We start from the raw sequence: 16,955 nt of genomic DNA, 5'->3' as shown, positions 1-16,955 counted from the left end.
GCCACCCAGCTTCCCTGTCTTACTGGTCTTTATGCTGTTCTTACACCACTACCACATTTCTTGATTATGTGGCTTTATAGTAACTCTCAAAGACATGTAGTATAAGTTCTTTATAAGATTGATTTGGATATTATAGATACTTTATATTTTTATGTGGAGTTTGAGAATCAGCTTGTCAATTTCTAAAATATATGTGGGACTGCATTTAATCTATAAATCAATTTCTGGAGAATTGACATACTAACCCATAGTAAGACTTCTAATCCATGACGTTGTTGATCTGTCAAGCTAATTTTTAACATGTTAACATTCTATAGGAATATTAATTTTATTTTTTAATGATGTCAGTCATTCCTTACCAGCCTCATATTAGGTTAGTCCCCTCCATAATTTGAAAACAGAGATCATTAAACATGTGTACTAAATCTTCACTCTAGATGTTCCTTCCAATTTTGATATGCCGCACTGCTCCCAATTTCCTTACTGCTCCTAATTTGCTCCACACATATATACTGCCACCATAGAAGGCATTAAAATTTGACACCTTTGCCCTGCGTTTTGATTTCATAGAAGAACTCACCCTTCCATAAAATTATTATAGTTTCTACCTCCTTGCTCTTCATTCTACATATCTACATATCTACAAGTGCTCTTCCACCACTTTTTTTTTTTTTTCCACATAGTTGGATGGCCTACCAGGTCCTTTATGCAGTTGAATTTACAAGGTGACACCAAGTTAAGACAAAGTTCCAGCTTGGATGCCTCCATCTCCCTCCCCTGAATCCTGACCCACTGGCTGCCAAAGTTCGAAGGGGTTTGGGGTAGGGTGCTTGGTCATGGGAAAAGCTGCTATGGTTGGCCCAGCACATGGGTAGAGGGGAAGGTTTCATTTTTTCACAATCTGAATGACATCCTTGTCCTCCAATGTATGATCTTTACCCACTTTTTGAGGATTGTGTTTCACAGACAGACCCCAGACCAGAGCGTATTTAAATTCTTTGATAAGATTTTTGTGAATCTTCATGCAGAAATCCTCCACCATAGTCCTAGAGTAAGGCAGCACCACTGGGGATGTATAATCTGGCAACTGGCCTTTGGGTTTGGTGTAAATCCTCACTAGTTTCAGATAGTACCAGATCTTTTCCAAGAGATCATCAAAATTCCAGCGGTGATGGGCAGAGATGGGTACACAATGAAGCACCTTATAGATGATATCCAATTCCTCAATGGAGATCTGATCGATGTTATTCAACACATAGATACAAGGGATATAAACTCTGTTTCCTTCTACCACGTCAGTGAGGTCATCCACTGTGGCATCACTACACAGCATCACATCAGCATTGTGAATTTTGTATTCAGCCAGAATGCTCTTCACAGTTTCAGCATCCAGCTCACTCTGAGGGCAAGTGGCCGTGAGATTAATGCCTCCTTTATCCTTCTTCTTAAAGCCAATGTTGGGGGGGTTGATGTTCAAGCGAATGTCAAAGACTTCCAGCTCATTTTCAATTATCTTTTTGTGTCCCAAGGGTTTCAGGACATCCAGAACAATCAGGATCAAGTTACATGTTCGGGCCACTGCAATGACTTGAAGCCCTCTACCTTTCCCATCCTTGGCACCCCCAATGATACCTGGAAGATCCGGGAGCTGGATCTTGGTACCTTTGTATCTGATGACACCAGGCACAGTGGTCAGAGTAGTGAACTCATAGGCTGTCACCTCAGAATATACCCCTGCCAGGTTACTAAGCAGTGTTGACTTCCCCACTGATGGAAAACGCACAAACCCAATTCGAGCATCACCTGTCTTGACCACATCAAAACCTTCTCCTGGCCCACCACCACCACCACCACCGTTTGGGGTGATGAGTTCTCTACGAAGCTTAGCAAGGTGAGCCTTAAGCAGCCCTAGGTGGTGTTCTGTGCCCTTATTCTTTTGAGTCTGAGCCATCTCGGCTTTGATCTCCACAATCTTGGCTAAGGTGCTGCTCATGGTGGCGAGTCACGGGGCATTGGGGGGAGAGCGTAGTGGCCTCAGCACAGACTACTTCCCCTCACACAACCATTCTTCCACCACTTTTCAAACTTGTAAAATCCTATACATCCTTTAAGGTGAAACTGAACTATCCTTTCTTTGGTGCAGTCTTTCCTAAACAATTCACACAAAATTAATAAAAAATTGTATTAGTTACTTAAGCCTTTTCATTTATTTTTTTTATTTTTTGGGGGACATTCATTTATTGTATCTAAATTCTACCTCAAGAAATTTGATTTAAAAATTCTGTCAGTTATAACATGGCATATTTTATGCATGCTAACATAGTCTATAATTGTCTATGAAAACTTAGTATGCAGGAAATATACATATATATTTTTATATTTTGGCATAATACATAATAAAATATTTCAAATATGCAGAAATAAAAAAGAAGGACTTAGTAAATATTTTATACCAGTGGTTCTCAACCAGAGTTAATTCCTGCCCACCCCGAGCAAAATGTTTGGCAACATTTTCGTTGTCATAACTGTGGGCATGGGGAGAGGTTTGCTACTGACTGGCATCTAGGGGATAGAGGCCAGAGAGGCTGCTAAACATCTAAATATCCTACGGTGCACACAGACTATTGCCCAGAATACCAAAAGTACAGAGGTTGAGAGACTCTCCTCTATATTAACAATTCAAATGCATTAGATGTTAACATTTTGCCACATTTATTCCTATTATCCCCCATTTAAAGAAAATGTTACAAATATATTTGAAGCATTCATTGACTTCTGATCTCATTTTCTCCACCTTCTGCCTTTAGAGATAATCACTGTTTTTTTAAGAGAGGGAGAGATGGGGGAGGGGCAGAAGGCGAGGGAGAGAGAGAACGTTAAGCCGACTCTATGCCCAGCATGGAGCCCGGCATGGGGCTCGATCTCACAACACGGAGATCAGGACCTGAGCTGAAATCCAGAGTCAGATGCTTAGCTAACTGAGCCACCCAGGCACCCCTGTGCAAGTAACACCACATATATGTATATTTTATTTTATAAGTATCAACTATATCCTGTTTTGTATATTCGTCACACTTATACATCAGTTATCATCATACTGCTAAATATTCTACAATGTTCTTTTTTTAATCTATGATATGTTCTTAAGATTTATCAATTTTGACATCCATAGGTCAAAATGATTTTTGTGGCTGTACATCATTTTAATAGCTGTACAAACTCCATTGCTTGTCTGTGTCATTATTTATTATTCACTGGTATACTAATGGAGATTTTGTTGTTTTAAATTATCCCCATGGCAAACAGTGCTGTGATAAACCTTCTTGTTATGCATTTCCCTTTGTATAATATACTAGGCTGAATAGTGTCTCCCATTTGTCCACCCAGAATCTCAGAATGTGACTGTTTAGAAACAAAGCTTCTTCTTAGTAATTAAACTGAGGATTAGAATCACTGGTTTATAGGGTATATGCATCTATAAATTAATTATTAGTGTTTATGAGATTTTCTCTTCAGACTTTCTCCTGCCCTGGTATCATCAGACTCTATTTTTTAGAAATCAGATGTCTGAGACAGTGTTTCATTTTTTATTTACCTTTCTATGATTATAACTGATGTTGTATACTTTTACATCATTTTTATTCATTCAATTCTATTATTTTGTGAATTATCTATTAAAATGATTTGCCCATTTTGTGTCTGTGTGGGGAATTGGTTTTTGTCTTTAAAAAGAAAATAATATGTAGTGGTATATAATGTTTTCTGGACATTAAATCTTTATCCAACATACATGGCAAATATCTTCTCAAAGGCTATGGCTTATCTTTTAAATTTGTATATATTGTCTTTCTAGTAGAAGTTATTTATTTTATTTATCAATTTTATTTTTGAGTTGTTTTTCATCTCCGTTAAATAATTCATTCCACTTCTACCATTGTAATACTTACACTTTTAATATATGTGAAATTTGTTTTCGTCCATGGTATGACACAGAGATCTACTTTTCCATAAAGAAAATCGATGTTCCTTTCATCATTTAATGAACAATATAGCTGCTTCCCACTTGGTTGTAATGCAACCTCTGCCCTCGTGTATGTGTGTGTGAGTGAGTGTATGTGTGTGTGTGTGTGTCTACAGGTTTTCTATTCTGTTCCAGTGGCCAATTTGTCTGTTATTGCCTCTATAGCATGTGGTCCTATTTAACTTACTGTTAAAATAGCTTTGATATATGAGAGAGCCAATTGCCCAACTTTGTTCTTCAAATACATCGTAGATAATTTTACTTACTAGATATTCTTATGGTTCCATAGAACTTTAAGATCAATTTGTCAAGTTCCATAATATACCCGAGAGGGATTCCAATTTAAATTGCATTGATTTTAGAAATTATTTTAGTGTTATCTGACATCTTTATGGCATTGAGTCTAATAATTCAGAAACATTAGCTTAACTTTTTTTTTTAATTTAGCTTAATAAATTTCAAATTGTATTGTAATAGTTTTGTGCTCAAATTTTTAAATTTACTTACATACTTTATGATAGTTCTTGCTATTCTGTGTCATAATGTATCCTATTTCATTGGCGGTTAGTGGTAGATGAGAACACTGGTTTGGACACTTGCTTGTCAGTGGCATTCTTATTGTCATCTTATTAATTTTAATACTTTATAGATATTTTTGGACTTTTTATAAATTAAATCCTATTTTATGAAAATAAATGGTAATTTTAGCTCTTCTTTCCCAATTGCTATATAAATTTTTGCCTTGTCTCAGAGGTTCTGATAAATATTCAGTAGTAAGAATGATGATGAGTATACTTGCTTTTTGCATAATTTTAATAGGACCACTTTCAAAATGTCATGATATTTCAAAAGCATGATATTTCAAAAGCTCAGCAAACGCCTTTAACAAGGTAAAGACATTCCTTTTTTCCAGTTTGCTAATTTTTTGTGATGAATTAGTGACGAACTTTATAAAATTTTTCAAAATAATAGACAATCAATGAGTAATCACACAGACCATACCCAATAATTTATAAATACTGTTACTGGCAGGTGACAGGTCGTGCTCCATTATAAAAATTGTGTTTCTGACACTTATTTACTTAATCTTTTTCACATTAAGCTTTGTGTTTGTTCAAACGTGACATTAAACATGTGTCACCAATTTTGAACTTAATGTAGTACACAAAGTGTTTATAAGAACTGTATGTGTTTCTGAGTGTTTATGTACTTAATCAAAGTATTTTATGCTCTTTTGAGCAGATATTTATTTAATCAAGGGTTTAAACGTTTTAGGAAGTGTAAAATGGCTGAACCATATGTAAGATTTCATAGGTGCCCCGGGAGGAGAGGGAATGAAACATTAGAGGATAAATGAAATGGATTATAAAACCCAAACGAAACTCTGTGGGATGAACACTGGCAAAAAACTCAAGAGAGGAAAGCTGTAGAGAAGACACCCCAAGACACAGACACTGCAAAGTAAGATGTGCAAGATCCTGAGGAACCGAAGTGAACATGTAAAGTGCATGCAATAATATTTTTACTAACGGCTCTTAAGATTGACTAGAACAGTATAGGGTATGCTGAGTAGAGCCAATTACCCTGTGTTACACATCAAGCCCTGGAATGATTTTTTGTTTTCTTTGGTATCACATATGCCTGGCACTTCTGCTCATTCAATCCATACAACCCCACTGAGTATTGACTGTGATTACCATATTTTGAAAATAAGGATAAAAAACTTATATTAGGTTAAATACTTTGATGAAGTTCATAAAGCTGACCTTTGAATCCCACCCTATTGGATTCCACTGTCCGGCTCTTTCTTCTGTACATCATGGGACCATTTGGATAATCACGTTTATTACACAAAAGCCAGTTATTCATCCAACACAAAAGGGGCCCTAAGACATAATCCTGAAATGGAAGAGGTTAGCAGGCAGAACAAGAGGGACTCCCGGGACACGGAGTATAGAATATTTACCCGCTGTGTGGCTATCTCATACTTCATTGACAAATAACCTTGGTTGTACAAGAAAACTCACGCTCGAGTGGTGGGGAATGCGATGCGTGATAAAGGAGGGGAGGCTATGGGGTCAAACGGCTGCCAGGGTATGAATTTCATCCCTCAACCGATTTTGTTGTAGAGATCATATAGCAATCAATTTTTGATGAAACAAAATTTCAGGTGGATGATCATATTTCTGTGATACCTACACACACACATATGTTTATACACATGTATATTCTAATAATAAGACAATTCTCAATTATATATCCACCAATTTTCAACCCAAAGTTCCCGTTTTCCTACAATTTTCATATAGTAACATCTCTTAAATGATGATGACACAAACATATATCCATTCCGTATCTCTTGAAATAGTCTAGGTCAAAATCTGTAAATCATCCTATCCTTGAAGTTATTTCCTGTCTATTCACAAGGCAGAACATGAAAACACATAAAGGATTTGAGTGAAAGAAAAAGAAGTATCTGAGGGACTCAACTACTGGAAGGTTTAACCTCAACACCCTATCTGCCAACACAACAGCAAAGCAATCACAACAATAGCAATATTTCCCTTATTTATTTAAATATATTAAATATATTAAATATAAATATATTCTCTTATTTATTTAAAAAGGGTATAACAATGTAGTCACAGCATGCCTCATCATGGCCTAAGCAGAATTTATTCCCATATCGTTTTTATTATTTAAACAGAAAGTAAAATATATTTTAAAAGTTCAGTTCAGGATTTAGAAAAAAAGATAAAAAATAATCACCAAAAACAGCAAGATAAATGCAGTTATCAGGTTAAAAAGAAAAATGTAAGAATTTGAAAAACTAGAGAAGAAAAAAGAAAACAGAGCTGGTTCATTGAAAATAAATAATTCTATAAAATGGAAGAAACAGAAAAAAACAAATGCCGAAAATTAGAACAGTATGAGAAATACAAATATGAGAGTAAGGGCTAAGTTTGTACAGGATAATACTTTGCACAACCATTTGCGTTTCAGAAATTTTTACAGCATGAACACCATTTTGTGGAAAAAGAAAAAGTAGCTTACTAAGGCTGATTCTCAAAGAGTTTTAAAAACCTGGATTGATAAAAATAGTACAAGACAATGCAAAAATGATCAAGAACATGTCTTCAAAATATTGAAGACTACAGAAAATTTACAGGTGAGATATTTTTAAATTTTCGTTTGAAGAATTTAATTTCAATGTTCTATAAACTGTAATAATTAAACATGATGGAATATTGCATAGCTTATTTTATGAGATACATTTATACCTGAAAAAGGAAATGCTAAAGGTGAAAATATAAAATATCATTTATGGATACAAATGAAATTTATACATGAAATACTAAAAATTGATTTCAACAGGATATTTAAAAAAAAATGTCTACCTTGAAAAAAGACCTTTAATCTCAGTATGGGCATGATGAATCTGACAAATTCTATTAACGTGTTAGTAAGTACACAATAGGAATTCCATAAAATATAATGTCCTCCTAATGATAACTCCTACAAAACTGACAAAAAGATAACAGTTTTCTTCACATGAAAAAACAAAAGTCATCATTTTACTTGCTGGTTAAAAACAACAGATGTCACAGTTGAAGGTAGGAACAAAATTGCCAATATAACTCTCTCTCTTTTTTGTTGTTGGTAACTTTTGACAAATGCAAGAAGATAATAAACCGATGTCAGGGAGAAATTATCATTTTTAACATTTGCAGGTAACATTTTTATATAAAGACTATCAAAGATAATAAAAGCGAAAGTATTTAGTGAAATGACTTGATGTAAAGAAAATGTATTATGTAGTCATCTACATAATAATGATCTAAAATAACAATAAAGGTTTTGAAAGAAGGAGAAAATGTTTGAGAGTGCAACTAAAAAAGAGATTTAAAAATAACTTTAACCAAACTGGAAACTGATGATTGCAATTTACTGAGCATCCATTTTGTGTCCAGCACTGTCCTATGTATTTTGAATATATTATGTCATTCAAATGTTATTCTCTTTTTTAAAAAAGGAAAATGAGGCTCAGAGACATGAAGTAACCTGTCCAAGTTCTTGCACCTAGAAATTTGAACCCAGTTTTATCGGATTCCAAAGTCTGTTTTATTAAATATATTGGAAAGTACTATGAAACTAGATAGTATTAAAATATGATGCTATAGGCTGAATTTTCTCCCCCTCAAAATTCATATCTTAAAATACTAACCCCATAGTACTTTAGGCTGTGACTGTATTTGGAGATGGGGTCTTTAAAATGGTAATTAAGTTAAAATGAAGTGACTAGGATGGGCCCTAATTCAATATGACAGGTGTCTTTATAATAAGAAAAGATTAGGACACAGATATAATAGAGGGAAGAATATTTGAAGATACAGGGAGAAGGCAACCATCTGTAAGGCAAGGGCAGACCTCAGAAGAAGCCAAAAGTGCAGACACCTGATCTCCAGTCTCTAGAACTGTGAGAAAATACATTTGTATTGTTTAAACCACCCAGTCTGTTTTACTTTGTTATGGTAGCCTTAGCAAACTAATAAATATGGTATAGGGTTATTATAATTGAACTAGTTTGACAATTGTAGATTATTGAAGAAAATAAATGAATTGCAAACAATGATTCCTGAAAGAGATCAGAAAAAAGAATCATTATAAGTGGGTTTTTTACTTTGGAATAAAAATCAAATTTGGACCTCACCTGAAAGCCTGTAAAAAGGCATAATCTTGTTGATTAAAGAATTGGATGTAGAGTCCAAATATTTGTAAAGTCAATTTAAAAAATTTTTCTATATGCTTAAAATTTTAAATATTAAAACATTGTATGAAATAATTAATTAATTTTCTTATATAAAAATAAAATAACTGCCATAAGTCAACATGAACTACATGAACAGGCAGATATTATAGATGGCTAATGTCACAATTATGCAAATAAACTCATACGAAGGATTAAGATCATCTCTAATATTTAAAAGAGAGTGGCTAGAAAATATCTCAAAAGTATGTTTTGACATTAATTTAATGGCTTCAGGAAATATTTTTTAAATAAATGAAAAAATGAGATAGAAAACAAAAAAAAATTGCCCTTGGGGTGCCTGGGTAGCTCAGTCGGTTAAGCAGCAGACTCTTGATTTTGGCTGGGGTCATGATCTCAGAGTCATGAGATCAACTCTGCATGGGGTTCTGTGCTGAGTGTGGAGCCTGCTTGGGATTCTCTCTCTCCCTCTCCTTCTGAACCCCCACTCCCACTTGTACACATGCACTCTCTCTAAAAAAAAAACAAACAAACAAATGAAAAAAGCAAAAAAAACATACCATTTCCCTTATTAAGAATAACTAGAAATTGTTTATCTATGTCCCTATCCATGCCTATATCTATAGACACATGCATGTATGTATTTATGTACTAGATTGTGATGGGAAGCTCATTTCTTAAGTGGTTGGCAGCTGCAGGAGTCTGAAAAACACTGTCTTGTACTGGTGGGAATGTGGTGAAGTAGAACATCCTGGTGTACTGTCTTGGGGTTATTCATTGCTGTACAACCAGACGGGAAATTAGTTTAACATTATATGTAAAATAGCACTGGAAATGTTCATACCATTGGCCCACTAATCCCCTAATAATACTTCTTCCATAAGAATTAATTAAATAAGTGATCAAAGACTTATATAAGAGGGTACCTGTCAGTGCTCTGCTCTAAATTCTCTGGTGACTTTTCATTTCTCCCAGAATGAAATGTTATCCCCATGTCCTTACGATGGCTTAGAAGGCACTTGCAATTTGAATCTATTAGAAATTGCCTCTTCTATTTTTAATTTCCCTCTTAGTCTCTCAGCTCTAACTACATTGGCCTCCTTACTGTTCTTCAAACATAGTAGACACACTTCCACTTCAGGCTGTTTGCCCAGGAGGTTCTCTCTGCCTTGAAAATTATCTCTGTTGTGGGTATGGCTTAACTTCCTCTTTGCTCCAATAGCTACTCTTAGCAACCAATTAAGTAATGCAGCACCAACTCCAATCCTGCTGAGACCCTTATCCCTGCACTATTTTTTTTCTATAATACTTCTCCCCTCCCAACATACTATAAAATTTAATGATTATTATATTTATTCCTAATTTTATCTCTCCATGCCCCCTTTATCCCTCACTTTCTAAAATATGTATTCCACAGGGAGATAGTTAAGTAAAATTTAGAGATGTATATTATTACTAGAACAAGACACATTTTATGCAAAGTAATGATCAATAAAGATACCAAGTAATAATAAAAAGAAGAAAAATATGCATAAAGGACAGGAAATAAAAATATTAGCAGTCGTTCTCCAGGGACTGGGATTCATTAGTGTTATAGTTTGCTTCATTTTTATCCAATATATTTTCCTTCATTTTCCACAATTAATAAAATAGAGTTAGAAGACTAACATTTTAAGAAAAATATTAGTTTATTTTTTAAAATTGGGGTTTATGTAAATATATCAAGATAATGTACTCCATAATCTAGGTAAAGATAGATACAGAATATTTATTTGATAAAATGTAAAACTCATTCTTTGTTTTAACTTTTTACAAATATAGTAATCAAAATATATTTTATAATGTGTATCTATTATAAATAAAAATTTATAAGATTGATGACTATTGGGAAATATATTTTAAAATCACTATTCTTTTCAGCAAACATGTTTAAATACTTAAAATTAAATAAATACAAGATATTTGTATGTTGAATATTTTCACAACTAATGATGTTTTTCTAAGATCACATGACACAAAATGTAAATGTAAAAAATTAGTACCTTTCCTATAGAGCATTAATTAGAATATAGAAAATATAGTGAGGAAAGATATTCCTTTTTACGTGCCAATTAAAAACAAATAAATTTGGCAATGACCATGTTGCATTTATATGAAAAAATAAGAGCATTCTACAGAGATAAAAAGATTTAAACTGAATGAATGCAGATAGATTCAATGTACTTTGATGGAAGAACTGTTGTTAAAAACAGACTATTTATTCTTAAATTATTTCATAAATTTAAATGAATTCAGAATTGTACAGAATAGTGATTAAAGCTACATTTCTTTTTTTTTTAAGATTTTATTTATTTATTTGAGAGAGAGAATGAGAGAGAGAGAGCACATGAGAGGGGGGAGGGTCAGAGGGAGAAGCAGACTCCTTGCCGAGCAGGGAGCCCAATGCGGGACTCGATCCTGGGACTCCAGGATCATGACCTGAGCCGAAGGCAGTTGCTTAACCAACTGAGCCACCCAGGCGCCCCTAAAGCTACATTTCTTACTGCGTATAGGAATGAACTCAAATTCTATCTCTAACATGTGAGTTTTGTAACTTTAAGTACCAGTAAAATGAGGATTTACTAGTATTTATTCCAAATTCTTATAGAAATAAATGACATAATGAATGTAAAGTACTTAGCACAAGGCCTGGGACATAGTGAGCACTTAGTAATCATAATGAACCCTGATTACAAAATCTCATTTGCCTTCTGTTGTTTTTATTTTTGAAATAAGGAGTCACAGGAGGGAATAAGTTTTTAAACATATTGTAAAAATACATTAATAAAATCACTTTGTCAAATACTTATTCATGTATTCATTTGGTCAATAATCATTGGCATAGTATATTCCACGAATTGTGTTTGATACTGGAGGCTCAAATATCATCCTGAAACTCACAAAATATTGGAAAAGACAGATCAGAAAAATAATCAGTTGTAATATAATTTGAGGAATGGTGATCACAGTGATAAAGACAGGGATTCCATGACTTAAAATATGGCTGTATACTTCTTGAATCCTAATACAAGGCATCAAACTGCCCTACCAAAAAAATGAGAGGAGAGAATACGGGGAGAAACTTACTTTCTATGTTAGGAGTGTACAAAAATGCCTATTGGTTGCCAAATCAAGAGTCATAATAACCTCCTATCTAAAATTTGTCAAGTCATTAACATGGCAGTTTGCCTAATGCTTCTAAGACTTAGAGAAATAGGTCAGAGAAATATGCCTGGTGAGACTGCCTAACAGAGAGGTGTAGAGCCAACCCTTAAATTTCTAGCATTCTAAGAAGATGGATTAACTATATGCCCTCAAGTTCTGAATTGAGAGTCAAAGAGAGAAGATGAAAATGTGAACCACACACCTGCTGGGAAAGTTATATGGGCCAAGAACACAAAATCAGGGGACCAGTAAAGGGGACTGCCATCTGAGGTTCAGGAACAAGTAGGGCTTAATCATCTAGGGGGCAAAGGATCCAGAATGGCTAAGGCAAGTGGCCACTACTTGTTGAAATTAAGACACATACAGAAGACTACATTTTATCTCTTTGAGACATAAATATGGCAACTGATGAGTGAGTCTTTTTTCAAGTAAGGAACCATTTTTTTCTCTCTCTCTAGGAGTGCTGTGTATGTGAGTTGAGATGGTGCTACTCCCCCTGCACTTCTTATGCAACTGGAACCACAGACTTGCAGAACTGAGTATAATGAAGAAGAGCTTTGAATCTGATATGGAGAGGAAGCTGAATATTAGTCAGAATTCAAAACAAAAGTGAAACAACAAATAACAAGTGGAATTTGGAATTTAAAACACAATACTTTTTACATCAGCACCCCCCAAAATTAAATACTTAGGTATAAATCTAACAAAATATGAACTAGATCTATATAAGGAAAACTATATAACTCTGATGAACAAAACCAAAGAACTAAATAAATGGTAAAATATTCCATGTTCGTGGATAAAAGGGCTCAATACTGTCAAGATGTCCGTTCTTTCCAACTTTATTTATAGGTTTAGTGTAATCTCAATCTAAATCTCAGCAAATTGTGTTATGGATATTGACAAACTGATTTTAAAGTTTTGATGGAGAGGAAAAAGATTCAGAATAGTCAACATAATATTGAGGAAGAACAGAGTTAGAGGACTGACACTACTCAATTTCAAGACTTACTATAAAGCTGCAGTAAACAAGACAATGTAGTATTGGTAAAAGAATGGACAATAAATTAATGGAACAGAATAGAGTACCCAGAAATTAAGCCATGTAAGTATAGCCAACTGATCTTTGAAAAGGAGAAAAGGTGATACAATGCAAAAAAGACAAATGAAAAGACATTTTCAACAAATGGTGCTGGAACAAGTGGACATCCATGGGCAAAAAATGAATAAATTTAGACACAGACCTTACACCCATCACAAAAACTAACTAAAAATAGATCACAAACAAAAATTAAAATGTAAAACTATAAAACTTCTGAAAGGTAAAATAGGAGAAAATCTAGGTGACCTTGGGTGTGGTGATGACTTTTTGATGTAACACCAAAGGAACAATCCTAAAAAAGAAATAAAAAGCTGGATTTCATTAAAATCAAAAACTTTTGCTCTATGAAATACACTGTTAAGAAAATTTGAAGAAAACCTACAGACTGGGAAAAAATACTTTCAAAAGGCACATCTGTTAAAGTACTGTTACCCAAAATATACAAAGAACTCTTAAAATTGGACAGTAGGAAAATAATCTAATTAAATAATGGGTCAATGACAATAGACACCTCAACATGAAGATACACAGATAACATATAAGCATATGATAAGATGTTTTCCCTTACATGTTATTAAGGAAATGCAAATTAAAACTACAATAAGATTCTACCACACACCTATTAGAATGGCCAAAATCCAGAACACTGACAGCAAATGCCAGTGAGGATGTGGAGCAATAAGAACTCTCATTCATTTCTGGTGGGAAGGCAAAATGGTACAGTCTGGATGACAGGGTGATGATTTATCATTAATACTAACCATATAATGCAGTGATTGCATTTCTTGGTATTTACCCAAAGGAATTGAAAAATGGAGTGCATGGGTGGGCTCAGCTGATTAAGCATCTGCCTTTGGCTCAGGTCATAATTTCAGGGTCCTAGGATCCAGCCCTGCTGGGCTCCCTACTCAGTGGAGAGTCTGCTTCTGCCTCTCCCTCTGCTCCTCACCCCCACTCATGCTCTCTCTCTCTCAAATAAATAAACAAAATATTTAAAAAGAAAAAGAAAAGTTATGCCCACATAAGAACCTTTACATGAATGTTTATAGCAGCTTGAAAGCTGGAAGCAACCAAGATGTCCATCAGTATGCAAAAAGATAAATAAACTGTGGTACGTCCAGACAATGGGGTATTATTCAGCACTAAAAAGAAATGAACTATCAAGCCATGGAAAGACATGGAGAAAACTTTAATGAATATCAAAGTGAAAGAAGCCTATCTGACAAGGCTACATATATTATTATAGTATGATTCCAACTGTATGACATTCTGGAAAAAACAAAACTATAGAGACAGTAAAAAGATCAGTGATTGCCAGGGGTTGGAGGAAGAGCAGGATGAATTGGTGGAGTATAGAGGATGTTCAAGGCAGTGAAAATATTCTGTACGATGTCCTAATAATGAATACATGTCATTATACATTTGTCCAAGTCCACAGACTATGTAACACCAACAATGAACCCCAATGTAATTTACAGATTTGGCGTTACAACAATGTATCACTGTAGGCTTGTCACTTATAACAAATGTACCACTGGTAGGGAATGTTGATAATGAGGAAGATGTTCCTTGTGTGGGGATAAGGAATATATGGGAAATTTCTGTAGTTTCCCTTCAATTTTGTAGTAAAATACTCAAAAAAGGTCTTAATTTTTTTTAAGTGTCCAAAAAGCTATGACATATGCTTGCACTTCACTTAGCCAACCCATTTTTCTGCAGGTAAGGAGTGACCCACCTAATATAGTTGAAAGCAATGATCAGGAGAAATAAACATTTTATGTTTATACCCAAAATTTAAATTCAAATATAGAAAAAAAAATCAAGTCATTTAAAAATTGATTAGAAAAAAAAATCTCAATAAGTAAAGGTATTTCTAGGCTTAATAGATAGGTAATATCAGAAATAAATACATAGGAATGGTTTATTTTATTAATTTTCAAGAAGGGACTATTCTCCACCCTCAGGTACTATTTAACAATGTCTGCAGGCACTTTTGGTTGTCACAAATGGAATGAAGGGATACTAGTATGTAGTAAGTAGAGGCCCAGGTTGCTGCTAAACATCCTGCATGCATAGGACAGCCCCCAATAACAAAGAACTGTCTGGCACTAAATGTCAATGATCTCCAAGTTGAGAAACTTTGATTTAACTCCTACTAATCCATGCTTCTCAGGAATCAACAATCGTTGAGAGAAGTTGAAAGCACATTCTTCCCAACCTGAGCAAACCGGTTGATTTTGTAATAGGCGCATTTGTTGGGATAAGCCAAAGTAGAACTATTGGCTAAGATCTCATGCTTAGGCATTTTTTTTCTTTAATTTATCTGGATAAAGAATATTGGATGAACTGTTGTTGGGGGATCTCTCCTAGTTTAACTGAGTTGGGTGCATTCCAAGAGGTAACAGATTCCATTTCTCATGCCCTTCTAATGTACTCTGTGACTCTGTGATTTTAGGAGTCTTTTCTCAAGAACTCTATTTCCATATCTGTAACAAAATGGCATTGATTTGAGAATAGCGTTTTAGAGCTTTGACATTTTCTGTTTGCCTCCCACATACACTGGTTTGCACTTTCTTAATCCATGAAAGATCCCCAGGTTTCAACATGTGTCCTTTGTCATACTGACAAAGGGAAAGTGTGAAACACCACTGAGACAGGCATGTCTCATGCCTCAGCGCAGAAGGCAGAGAAAATGAGCAGTTGATTATTCACACAATCCAACTTTTGATTAAAACACTTTCCACTGGCCTATTAGTGTCTTGGTAGGGAGGAAGGTATAAAGGACCAAAGAGCCATTTCTCTTCCTTTCTTTATTTGCTATCTTCATAGTGCCTAAGTTGCAGGGTATAACTTTTAATAACAACTTTGGGAAATATCCTGAATACTACATGGTATTCATTGGCTTCAATGGTGAGAAACACACTGCTCCATTAGCAGTACACATTGTCATTTACACAATGTGTGTTTTAATGGCAGACATTATTTTAGAGAGGGAAATGTTATATGGAGTTTTATGGTAAATATGTTTGTATCTGCAATTAAGTAGAGTAAGTATTTTTATCCTACTAAAAGACCATGAATTCCTAGGTTATACCTTTGTCTTGAATATGCATTTTTCCATGAGTTGACAAAATAACAAGATGATTTCTGTCCTACTATTTGATCTCCACACTCCTGAAATACATGTGCACTATCTCTAGATCTACCTATCGATTGCATGGAGTCTGTGTATACATATATAGTACATATACACTAATAAAATATGTAAATAAAAATGTTTACAGTAATTTTTTAACCTTCTCTTTCCTGTGTTCCCTCTTCTCTATAGCCAGAAGGCTATGAGGTACAGAATATTGTAGAATATTCTCTGCAAATACCCCAAGAATGCAGAAAATTGTACTATCAAAAATTACTCTGTAGAATGAAATTAAACTGTAGCAAGAATCTTTTTATAGATGTGAGAGACTGGTGTTCAGCGTTCTAAACTAAGATCCTACAAATAATTTGCAAGTGTCTCCAGGCTCCCCATCAGATTAGTTTTTGTTTTTAAATTATTTTGTTTGGTAGCTTTATTGAAGCATAATTTCTAAACAACACACTGCACATATTTGAAATGTATAATTTGATATGTTGTAACATATGGATACATAAGTATAAACTTCACCACGATCAAGATAACAAAGAAACCAGTCACACCCCGAGGTTTTCTCCAACGTGTCCTCTGGTGTCCTGACCATTTTATCATTCAGGCCAGTCATCTGCAGAGGCTCTCTTTGCCTGTTATGGGCGGTTTTTGGTCTCTGGCCTAAATATGGTGCATTTGAACTAGGTGTGCTCTAGTCTGCTTGTGAAATGAGGCT

General features: G+C 34.5%; 1 pseudogene; it reads right to left on the bottom strand.

Annotated features, from left to right (window-relative positions):
• Window positions 1–672: 672 nt before the first annotated feature.
• LOC112835988 (developmentally-regulated GTP-binding protein 1 pseudogene) lies at window positions 673–1,993 on the bottom strand (annotated as a pseudogene).
• Between the last annotated feature and the right edge of the window lie 14,962 nt (window positions 1,994–16,955).

Source organism: Callorhinus ursinus, unplaced genomic scaffold (genome assembly GCF_003265705.2).
Source record: "Callorhinus ursinus isolate GAN/ISIS: 27379988/994484 unplaced genomic scaffold, GSC_fseal_2.0 scaffold4, whole genome shotgun sequence".
In the NCBI taxonomy this organism is placed as follows: Eukaryota; Metazoa; Chordata; class Mammalia; order Carnivora; family Otariidae; genus Callorhinus; species Callorhinus ursinus.
The sequence above is the reverse complement of the archived record's forward strand: the minus strand, read 5'-3'. Positions and strand labels throughout refer to the sequence as shown.